The 12,519-nt window shown below is 39.8% G+C and overlaps 1 protein-coding gene across 1 annotated transcript in view; it reads left to right on the top strand.

Annotated features, from left to right (window-relative positions):
• Positions 1-1,651: 1,651 nt before the first annotated feature.
• Positions 1,652-12,519, top strand: part of CDK17 (cyclin dependent kinase 17) — an 81,828-nt gene continuing 70,960 nt past the window's right edge. Inside the window, exon 1 of the mRNA XM_063308816.1 lies at positions 1,652-2,049. The gene's annotated coding sequence lies outside the window, so the exon portion shown is untranslated. The remainder of the gene's footprint in view (positions 2,050-12,519) is intronic.

Raw genomic sequence — 12,519 nt, forward strand, 5'->3', positions numbered from 1 at the left:
CAAATTGCCAATATCCGCTGGATAATGGAAAAAGCCAGGGAGTTTCAGAAAAACATCTATTTCTGTTTTATTGACTATTCTAAAGCCTTTGACTGTGTGGACCATAACAAATTGTGGCAAGTTCTTAGTGGTATGGGGATACCAAGTCATCTTGTCTGCCTCCTGAAGAATCTGTATAACGACCAAGTAGCAACAGTAAGAACAGACCACGGAACAACAGACTGGTTTAAGATTGGGAAAGGAGTACGGCAGGGCTGTATACTCTCACCCTACCTATTCAACTTGTATGCAGAACACATCATGCGACAAGCTGGCCTTGAGGAATCCAAGGCTGGAGTTAAAATCTCTGGAAGAAACATTAACAATCTCAGATATGCAGATGATACCACTTTGATGGCTGAAAGTGAAGAGGAACTGAGGAGCCTTATGATGAAGGTGAAAGAAGAAAGTGCAAAAGCTGGTTTGCAGCTAAACCTCAAAAAAACCAAGATTATGGCAACTAGCTTGATTGATAACTGGCAAATAGAGGGAGAAAATGTAGAAGCAGTGAAAGACTTTGTATTCCTAGGTGCAAAGATTACTGCAGATGCTGACTGCAGTCAGGAAATCAGAAGACGCTTAATCCTTGGAAGAAGAGCAATGACCAATCTTGATAAAATAGTTAAGAGCAGAGACATCACACTGACAACAAAGGCCCGCATAGTTAAAGCAATGGTGTTCCCTGTAGTAACATATGGCTGCGAGAGCTGGACCATAAGGAAGGCTGAGCGAAGGAAGATCGATGCTTTTGAACTGTGGTGTTGGAGGAAAATTCTGAGAGTGCCTTGGACTGCAAGAAGATCAAACCAGTCCATCCTCCAGGAAATAAAGCCAGACTGCTCACTTGAGGGAATGATATTAAAGGCAAAACTGAAATACTTTGGCCACATAATGAGAAGACAGGACACCCTGGAGAAGATGCTGATGCTAGGGAGAGTGGAAGGCAAAAGGAAGAGAGGCCGACCAAGGGCAAGATGGATGGATGATATTCTAGAGGTGACGGACTCGTCCCTGGGGGAGCTGGGGGTGTTGACGACCGACAGGAAGCTCTGGCGTGGGCTGGTCCATGAAGTCACGAAGAGTCGGAAGCGACTAAACGAATAAACAACAACAAAAATATTATGTATTAAAAATAAATGTCCGTAACTCTGCTGATTTTAATAGTTCTTACTCAAACACATTCAGCAATGTTTCGTTTATAGGTAAGATACAGAATGGAAAAACGAGTTAAGAGACAAACAAAAATGAAGATCTCTTTGAATTAGATACAAGTATAACACAGGGGCTGTTCCTGGCAAACAGATAGCGTTGGCAGAAATGTGTAGTTTACAAAATAAAATATCGTAGCAGTAAATAACCAAGTCTGAGTATCAAATCCTGTCACGGATTTCCTTCAGCGAGGTTAAGCGTCCCAAAGAATGACTGCTTCAAGTTTGCATTCCATTCGGGGAAGGCCGTTTCCCCCTCAGTCCCGTGGCGGCGGCGGCGGCGGCAGCAGCAGCAGCAATAACTCGCCAGCCGCTAGCTGTCGCACTGGTTCGGGTCTGCGGTACGGCTGCTTCACAGGGATCTGGTGCTCCTGGGCGGCCGCTCAGTCGTTCCCATTTGGCAACTAAGCGCAGGGCGGTGGAGTCGTCAGGCAGCATCCGGAGTACCGTGGCTGAGCAAAGGAAGTAACGCGGCGACGGCAAAGGCCGTGCAGCGCGATCCCCGATCTGGTTGGCGGTCAGGCCGGGGCCGGGAGGGGGGGAGCAGCCATGTTGGCGAGGGGCATAAAGTGACTCTTTGCGCCGGGAAGGGACCGGCGGAGGCCGCCGCTGCCGCCCCCTCAGAACCGGGCAGAACAGGAAGCGCGCTTGGGGCGGCGGCATTAGCCGGCGGGGGGCTCGCCTACGGAAGAAGAGGAGGCGGTGGCGGTGCTGCGGAGCCAGCGAGGAGGTAGCTCGGAAGGATAAGGCAGGACGAGGACCGCCCCGGCGCGACAGAGATTCGGCGCGGCTCCTGCTGCTGGTGAGTTCGGGACTGCTCATTGTCTGCCGGGCGCTCAGGTCAGGGGCCTGGCCCGAGGCGAGCGGGCGACCGAGCTGCTTCCTTTCAGCCCCGAGAGGGAGCAAAGTAGCGGGGTGGGTTTTTGAGCGATCTGGACAGGTCTCCACTGGCTGGAGATGTACTTGGCGGAAATTGGAGAGGCAGAAGGACGACGTCCGTGGTCGTTTCCTGAAGGATCTACTCTTTTGGCACGTGTGGTGGGTGGGCTTTTTAAAATCCGGTCTCTGATGAAATCGAATATGATAGTACCGTAACAGAAAAGAGCTTTAGACCTTTAAATTTGTTTCTTACCCATTACCCTTCCCGTAGGGTGCACGGGAGAGGATAGTCCGAACCGGATGGTAATTGCGCATGAGGGATAGGACGCGGTGAGAAGGTATTTCTTGGCTCTACAGTATTTCGCTTCTGTTTTCGGTGTTTATTCTTGGATGGGGGGGGGGAGGAAGTTAATAGTAAGGAATTGATTGCTCTGATTGGAACTATTTCTGCTTTCCGGGCTGTGTGCATCATTCAGCCGTTCACCGGGAGAATCCAGATAGCTTGTTGGTGTACGGCTCTTTCAGCTAAGTGTCAATTCTGCAAAGCTGTGCAGGGATGAAAGCGGTAGCAGCATATTAAATACTGTGTTTTCTCTCTCTCCCTCCGTCCCTCCCTCCCTCTGGTTTTGATAGTCATCAATCACTATCTGATGTCTGATGAGTGAGATTTGATATATGGATACCATGCAGGTCTGGTTTGTCTAAGGTCTACTTTGTGCCTTATTTCTCAAAGGATGGTAAACATTTTTTTCTCCTGACAATTGCCCTGTATCTCATGCTTTGGCGACATGATTAAAGTATCTACATGTATATCTCTATTGCTTCAACAAGGCATTCTGAGAGTGCTTTAGCCTTATCTCCTCCCTGCATCTTTCCCCTCCCTTTAGATTCCTCCTAAAGCACTCTTTAAATGACAGGATATATGGCGTAGATTGACCCTGAACCCCTTCCTTTTTAGAATTGGTATTGTCACAGATTCTGCATAAACAAAACAGCTTATTCTGGGAGAACAGCCTACTTGGTATGAATCACCATTTGAGATTTTGTGGAAAGCAATGCACTATGGTGTTTTCAGAAATGAATTAGCTACTTTTTGCTCCCTGGCTAGCCTTATTCTTCATCTTGCAAAAGACTATTCAAGTTGCTTAAAACACATTTGGCATCTTGTTTACAGCAGCTACTGTTTGCCAGTGTTCATTGGGCCATAAGGGTGAGACGAGACAGGAGATGTAGCCAAATCATGCTATTTGGACTCTTTTTACCCTTATTTGTGTAGCACAGCCAAGTGTATGTGTGTAAAAGTATGCATCTGGATGTGCAGTTTGTTGTCAATATGAAATGATTTGAAAAATTATTGTTAGCTAAAGTGGAACATTAAGACCTTTTTACAACAGGTTGTCACTCAAGTTCATGGGTTCTTTTTATTCTTTAGTACTTCTACCTTTTTAGAAAAAGTCTATGTGAAGTTCACGCTCTATAGGATTTTTCAAAATAGATCTCAATATTTAGGCTTTTTAGCTTAGGAAAAAAGGCAGATAAAATAAATAAAATTGTACATGACATAGAAGAAGTAGACAAGGATTTTATTATCTCTTATTACATATACATTGTGCCCTTCCTTTGAGAGCTCAGGGTGGTGAAGACGGGAGTTGCCTGTCATTTCTTTCTCCCAACAAACACCATGTGGAGGTAGGTTGGGTTAAGAAATAATGACTGGCCAGTGGAAGTAGCAATGTACTGTTAGAAAGCTGTGACTGGCTGCAACTGCGCTCTTTTCATAACCCTCATTTATTTTGCATAAATGAAAATGTTGAGTGCTATGAGCTTCAGACCTAAATTTTGTCCCGGAGCAAGGATCTGAATTCATATTTTCAAAACTACGCATGCTATTTGTTGCAGTGTACTGGCCCCTTGCCATTTTCTCTTCAATTTACTGCAACATTAAATGTGCAAAAATATTTTCCACTAGCTGGTCTATAGCTCTAAAATCTCGCTATTTGTTTTATTCAGCAGAAGACAATGATGAGAAGTGGAGGATAAGATTCCCAAACTACCCACGAAAGAAGACACAGTGCTTAATTCCTAAATATGAAAAGTGATTAACTGTCAAAATTTACTAGTGCAAGTCCCATATTTGTTTAGGACTAATCTGAGTAAAAAGATATGACCTAAAGGTCAGTTCAATGCCATCCTATGCATATTTGCTTGAAAGTCGAACCCTCTTTATTCAGTGAAGCTTATTCCCTAGTAAAAATGTTTTGAATACTTTACTATTAGTGTTGTGGGTGATTAATTCACAGGGTAATTTATACATGTCCACTTAAAGTGAAGCTCTACTGAATTGATTCCCAAGTAAGTGAATCCAGACTTGTAGACTCAGGTTGCTAAAGAAAATATATGAACTCATACTGATCGGGTCATCTCTCATTTCATTGACTAGTTTTGCATACTTATTTCTACTTTATTCCATCTGTCATAAGCTATTGCATTATCCTTTCTAAAGCTTACCTAGCTTCCTGAAACTCTCATAGAATTTATTCTGTCTATATCTAATTATCCTGTTTCCTTTCTCATTTTCATCTTGCCTTTAGTCTCTTTTTAGTCTCTTAAGGGGCAGCAGAATCTATTTGCTCATTCCCTTGCAGGTTGTTTTTTGGCAGCTGCTTCTCCCTGATGGGATATGTCAAGTGGTCATTTTTCTCTTACGAAGGCTCTCATGGCTAACCTAAACTAAAATTTGTGCAATCCAGAGTCTTGCAACTTTTTGGGCTTGTTGGACACACATGGAATTTTGAGAAAATGTATGGACACATTCCCAAAATGACTGCCATGGCAAACTGATATTGCCCAAAGGCAAACTGATGAGCTTACTTTCCACTTTCCTTTCCAGCATCTTTGGGTGCTTTTCATCATGGCAATGCACTTTTCTTTTTTTCAGGTCATTTCCAGATAGAGCATTTAGCAGCTGCATCCACTTAGTTCTCTATCATTTACATTTTGCAAGAATGCCTCCTGGTCTTGTACAGGCACCCAAAGCATTTTTTGATATAAATGATTATGCACTTGGCTTTGTAATCTACCACCTTTCCATTTCGTATTTTTAATAACATGCTTTCAATATTCTAAATATGCCCATTAGTGCCCCCCACCCCCCGCAAGTTGATCCTTGAAACAGATACTAAAATGCAAGTGGGACAATATGGAGTTGTTAAGCCATATACCAGTGGTCATAAAACCAGAATATCCCCTTCAGCAAAATGGGAGCATTGTTTTGTGGTGGTTCCAGATCTAGGTCTCAGCCAAATATCCTAGAAGGCTATAGTAATTGGTGGTATCAAAGAATTCCAGATTGTTTCATGCAAATAAAAGTTGTAAGATTTGTATTATAGATCCTGTGTGAGTGCAGCTGTTTTTTGGTATAATGTTCAGTACAACTGAAGAGTTGGATAAAACAAAATTCTTTCTTTGATGGAATTCACCTTGATGGAATATTTCCCCCTCCATCTCTCTTTCTTTCTTCCAAAGTAGAGGATATGGGTGTTTCCTATAAAATGCTTCGTAACGTAAAAATCTTATTTCCATTACTGTACGCTGACCTATGTTTTAGTGTGATACTTGAACTCAAGACATTTAACTAAAAATGATAGGAAAAACAAACCTGTGAATATATAAAAATATATTTTTCATATGTTTAATTCAATTTTAAATCAGTGAAATATTTTTGACAGACTTTAAATGATCACCATGTTTATTTAATCATATTTGAAACTTAAAATGGAATATTGGAATAATGAGTGAAGGAACCAACACAAAGCTATGCTTGTTTTTAAGATTGGTATTTATAGTAACTACTATAATAATTTTCCTTTTCTTTTTTCATTTTAAGTTATTGAATTCTTCTTTGAGGAGGGTTTGTTTATGATTTCATATGTCATATTGCTTATAAATAAAAGTGGCAGATGAAAATTTGATTATGTTAGTACTTCTTAATTTCTTCAGTGAAATATTTCAGGTGATAACTTGTATTTGTTTTGTCCCATCCAGTTTTTCAGACACTAATAACAAGTCTTCAGTCATTTCCTTTAAATTCTCTTTACTGGCAACACAAGTTTTCTTAACCTAGACACACCCTGAATTTCCCTTTATAAAATATTCTGCTTTCAAACATTTTTCTTCAGTTATTTTTCCCCATTCATGTTTTCCTGGTACAATATAATTTGCTTAGTGCTTTGAATCTATATAATGTTGTTTGGAAGTGAGTGTTTTTGTAATGTTCTCATATAATAAGTATTAGGAGATAAAGTAGTTAATCAGGCCCACCATAACACAATAATAGTTAGCTACTGCTCTAGAAGGTATTACAAAATAATTAGAAATAATAAACCCCAACTTCTTATGTCTTGTCTGAAAATTATTTCTTTTCTGGGTATGTGTGCTCTTCTCTTAATGGAGTTGTCAAACTTAAAACAAACTGTAGTCTCATGGACTGCATGTTGATTGTCAAGACTCATCACATAGAATATTCTTCAACTCATTAAGACAAAGAAACAAGCTAAATGCTATTCTCTCCTGTTTTTGTATTTTGCTACTTTTATCTGTATCCTGCTCTCCCTTCTTGGACCTCATTGTGATCTAGACAGGTTTTTCAAATGTACCCTCATATTATAATCCCATTATGATGACAATTTGGAACCAGTTCCCTGCAAGTCCTGGTGAATGCTGCAAAAGGCAACAGGATATCACAATGAACAACTTGTCTCTATTACTGATGTTTGGCTGAATCCACATGTTCACTGGTAATGTAATTGTCTACCGCTTCAGGCTACAGGTGTGGAATACTACAGTTAAATCTCATTTTAAAAAAAGACATCCACCTTGCAAATTCTAAAACTGAGAGAGTCTAGTTTGGTTAGTTGTTAACCATTATTCCCTCCACAAACTCTTGCATGAAGCAGAGTGAGGACCAGCCTTCTGAATTCAGTCTCACTTTTTCTTTTTCTCTCAATTTTCTGGCATAATTTGCTTCACTCCTTTTCATAAATGTTACGGTATTAATTTTCTTCTTTTCTTTTGAAAGAGCTCAGTATTATAGCTGGACTGGCGCAACCTACCATTTGAAGTAGAGTTGCAGGGCTCATGATGGGCCATTATTATGCCAATAAGGATGATGGTATTATAACTAAATTGACCAAAATCTCATGCAAGAATCTCTATCTTGTGAGATATTAGCTGTTTTCAAATACTTATTTTTAAAACAATTGGAGATCAGTAGGTGCCATGTGATGGTGTGGCAGATGCTATGGTGTTCATAGTGCTTCCTTCTTTTTTAGTTTTTTAGGTCTTGCCTTGTGCAGGTTATTGCCTCCAGGGTTGTTAGGAGGGGGTATCAATGATGTAAAAATGGTGGGCACAGCTGGGCAATCACAGCTCCCCTCCTTTATGTGTCTTGTTGCATCATATGCTTTTAAAAAAGGGCAGGGCTTCAATCACCTGGTTGCACTCATCATTTTGACATAAGTGACCTCCCCTCCATGGCAGATGCCTCTTCCAGTGAGGTTTATGGCTAAACAAGGATTTAAATAGTGGGCCTTGGTCTACTTTTTACATTTTCTCTTTCATTATCTATTGATTTTACAAATTGGGTTGACATGCTTACAGTATCCTTCATTTAAATCTGTTTCAGCCATTTTCAGAGTCTGCTACTAAATCTCATCAATGCAAATCATGCAAGCTTAAACTTTTTTCTTCCCTCAGCTAGTTGGAATCTGAACTGTGTATCTTATTCATTACTAGTTGGGCCTTTACCTTGTCGAAATCTGTTCTGTGGAAAAGAGCAAAGGCTTTTCACCACTTTCTTTACCGTGTGTAAAGTTAATGAGATTTACCTCCTCTTATGAGTCAGCAGGAATATATAATTTATTCCAGAGTTCAACAGGGTGGATCAAGAGGTTAAGTTTACTGCTCTGTTACAGAGCTTGTTTTCTAGCCTTCCAGATTCTTGATGCAAAGCTTTCTCTCTCTCTCATTCTCTCTCTCTCCTTTCTTTTAGAATCTCTATCATTTTGATGTACAATAATTTAAACACACTGTGATAAAATAGCACATTGCATATTTCTGTCGACTGGAAGATATCAAGCAACACCAGTTTCGCAACTAGTGTTGCTCATATTTTGCACAACAGCAAAATGGGGCAAAGATCCTTCTTGGGGGCTAGGAGTTGAAACTTAGCCTCCCAATATTCTAGAGAACTGCAGAAGGCCATAGAGTGATGTTTTTTTCCCCCATTCTCTCAGTGGCCTTTTGGCTTGCCAGGTAAGGGGAAATCATCTGTGCTAGAGGTCAGGACCGATTGCTTGTTGAGAGTGCATGGGATTGTTTGGAGAGCTGAATGGGACTGTATATATTTATATGTACAACCTTAACAGTAAGATTTTTATAGTACTCCAGTAACATGAATCTGGATTATATCAGCCTAAAGACAATACTCCAAAACCCACATATATCCCCCACCAATAAACAACCCCTTAACACAAACTACTATGATTACTCAACTAAGCATCAACATCAAAGGCCCTTTAAAAAAATCTTTTGAGTGCTCTTCTAAATACCTAGAGCAAGGGGGCTAAGCCTACATCTAGGGGCAGCATATTCTAAGTGTTTGGAGCCACCATGGAGAAATTCTGTCTCCTGGCCAACACATCACTTACTTCCCTTGGGGGCAGAAACCTGAGCACTCTCTCTAGATGGCCTGACAAGATGGGCAGATTCATTTTAGACAAGTGTTTTAAATGGATTTATATACCTCGATGCTCCTAGCAAAGCTGACTTGTAGTGATTTATAACACAATCAACCCCCCCAATAAAACATAGCAAACATCATAAAGCTAGTAACATTATACAACCTTAAGTAATAAAAAAGTTAAAAACAAAAAAGATAAAAAACACGGCATCAATATTAAAAGACAGGAGATTAAAATAAGGTCATTGTTGGGGAAAGTCTAACATACAAAAGCAAGTTTAAAATTTTCTTAGAACACAGACCAAACGAACTGGGGAGAGGAATTTCTTGGTGTTGGCATCACCACCAAAGGCCTTACTGTCAGCTCTCCAAGGTAGACTAGACTAGGAAATCAAAGCCATGAATGCTAATAATATTTTTATTACAAAGTTATAACAACAGAATCTTGCAAGTATGGATGCACTTCCCCCTCCCTCCCTTTCTCTTCATGAGAAGTTGGGAGGGCCTTGTCTGAGACGCTTGCTCAGATTACGGTTCTGCCCCAGACTCAAGATTTCTTTTATCTGACCATTGACTTGGTAGCAGCTATTCCTCCTGTTCCTCAAGGTTATTCCTTCTGCCCATTACTCTTACCTCTGTAGTGGTCTGTTTGTTGGTCTCTTCTCAGGGCAGCACACACCAAACATCTTCGTCAGAAGAACACAGCTCCCAGGCCACATTGCATATAGAAGAAGCTGTTCATCTAGTTAGTCAGGGTCCAAACCCTCTAGGTATGTGGCATATCAGCTTCTACTCTACTTTCTAATACATTTCTTCTCACAACTTTCATTCATATAGCTTCACTTGTCCAAAGGATTTTTGCTCTTTTAGCAAACTGTTCTTTCTCTTTTATTGTATTTATGTATGTAATTGCCTTGCAGAATTCCTGCATGATGACCTTTCTCATTTCTTTACATTTCATTCTCAGTCCTACCTTTTTTTATTTGTCCTTTGTAGATCTGGGGAACAAGGAATGTTGCTGGTCATTCTGCTGAAATTGTAGGGTAATTGTGTATTTAGCTGTTCATCAGCATATGAATAAATAAATATGGTCAGAAACTTCTGAATAAAAAGTGAAAAGAAAAAGTAATGGCAGACAAAATGCTAGCAAGGCAAGTTTCCTGAGGCTGGAGCTTCCATACCCATGGGGCATGACCAGAAGTGTCCCACCTCTTGTTCTCCACATGTATATTAGAGCAGGTAGGCAAATGGTGTAGGATTTCTGACGTTGATGGCATTATTCAAATTGAAATAAGCCACATTCAAATATCCTGCTGTAAACCACTGAGGATCTTGATAACCAGTAGCAAAGATGATTTGTTCTGTATGCTGTCTCTTCAGAGGAGTCAGACTGTTGCATCTTGGACCAATTGCTAAAGGGATCAGGGCTGAAAAAATCTGGATGACTGTTGGGTGGTGCTAAAGAGGTACAGAAAATTCTAACCTATTTTGGTTATCTAACAGTCATCAGGATACTTGCAGCCCTGATCCTACCAATTACACTTTTCACGGGTAGCACAGCTTAGGCTAGGTCTACATATTGTGCTAAACCATAATGCTATTTATTTTGCTTTTGCTTAACCATATTATAAAAACCCATTATTGTAGTTTATACCATGATTTGTGGCATAGCATTTAGTGTTATGGATCCCAGTCATTAGTGATTTACTGAACAAAACATGGGTTGGCATGATGTGTAAACCTAGTCATAAAGTTTATTGGACCAGTCTACTGAGAATGGTACAGTATGAAAGACTGCACACTTTATGGAACCAAGCAAAAGTATGTCTGTGTGCATTTATATGTGTGTGAATATATAGGCGTGTGTGTATGTATTCTTTTGCTCTGCCAACAAATTAAGCATGCTAGCCTTTTGGAAAGGACAAACACAGTTTTCATTAGTAAAAATATGTCAGTTATAGCTTCATAGCCATCAGATGTAACCAGGAAATTTCCAGATTGCACCAATTGCTGAGATCACTTGAATTAAGGTAAAAGGATCTGATGGGACACCAAGTAATCTGCTCCTTTAAAATTGAGATGATATATACTCATTTTCTTCTAAGCGGAGGAATGAATTGAGATGGAAGGAATGTAGTAAGGATATCTTTCTTCAAAGCAGTATCTCAGATGAGCATAGCTGGGCCTTCCTTTTACCCTGCTCTTATCTTTTGAGAATCTTTTATTTTCTTATATACTTTAGTTGTTAACTGTGTAAACTTGACAGTTCAAAGGAAAGTGACAAAACAGTCCTGCTATGCTTTCTCCCTTACCTCAGTACTATAGGTTTTGTATGGGAACATTTCTTTGCAGCAGTCACTGACTCTCCTTTATTTGAAATTTTATAAAGCATTTGAAATCTGTGATCTTCACAGTAGTGTACATTGAGTCTGATATTTATACCAGATTGTACTAATTGGTAAGAGAAACGATATTGAGAGTTTTTGAAACTAGGTACAGTGCTTGTGTGTTCCAAGCTTTAGTATGAATTGAATTTAGAAAATGAATTTGGAGGGGGAAATGTCATGTAATGGATTTGGAGCAGGAGAATGTCTTGTAAAGTAACTTTTGTAAGCAAAGAGCATGTTGACAGTGCATTTGTTAATATTGACATCTTGAAGGCACTTTGATTACATACTGTATTCACCTTTAGATTAATTATTATTGCATAATTAACAATTCATATAATATCCAGTAGTTAAAACTGTAGTTCTTGTACATTTTTCTTTTATGTTCAAGTTATGTTCAATAAAAAGTTTATATTCAATAAAAGTGTGTAAGACTATTTTAATAGTTCTAGATAGGCTGGCTGTTTCAGAATTATGGAATTATACATTAAAGATTTGGAGCCTACTTCATAATTGTCCTGTAGACACACATATATATGAAAATAAAATGATGAATTAAACTGTGCTTGAATATTGGTAGTTACAATGGAATAGCAATACCACTGTCCTTAGAAACAGATTTCTAATCCTTTTGAACATCACTCAGGCTTCATTTGTGTATTGCATTATGCCAACATTCTGGCTTACTGTGAACAGCCTTGATGTCTTCCAAGTTTATTCACTGTGATATGCCTGTGGAGCACTATAGTTCCTTCTCTTCCTAGCAAATCTGAGGGATGTTCCCCAGATTAAAGTACTATCCATCCATCCTTAAGTCGGTACAAACAATGCTGACATAAACTTCCCTGTCCTCATTATTGACCCTATCCCACTTCTGTTGTTCTTGGTTCCAAGTTAGTATTAAATCAAGTTTTCCTGCTGTGTAGTTATGCTATGTATTTCTTCTCCAGTTTTAGCATATCAGCAGCCAGCAGAGAAAACAACTGCTACTCTAGGCACTCTAGCAGGAATAAGTGGGGCTTACATCAGGATTCTGTCTGCCCTCTTCCCATGCTCCATTTGGGCACCTCCCAAATTAAAATAAAGTGAAACAGAAATGTATGGGAAGATATCAGGGCAAAAATCTCCCAGAAAGGAGGGAGCAGACCCTCTGCAATAAAGCAGCTAGTAAAGTCCTGCCCAGCAGGATAACAAAGTGACTAGCTGCTAGGCAACCAGGTCTCTTTCTTGGGAATGGGGGTGGGGGAGTGGTTGAAAGTGGCAAATA

The sequence above is a fragment of the Candoia aspera genome, chromosome 7 (genome assembly GCF_035149785.1).
Source record: "Candoia aspera isolate rCanAsp1 chromosome 7, rCanAsp1.hap2, whole genome shotgun sequence".
Taxonomy (NCBI): Eukaryota; Metazoa; Chordata; class Lepidosauria; order Squamata; family Boidae; genus Candoia; species Candoia aspera.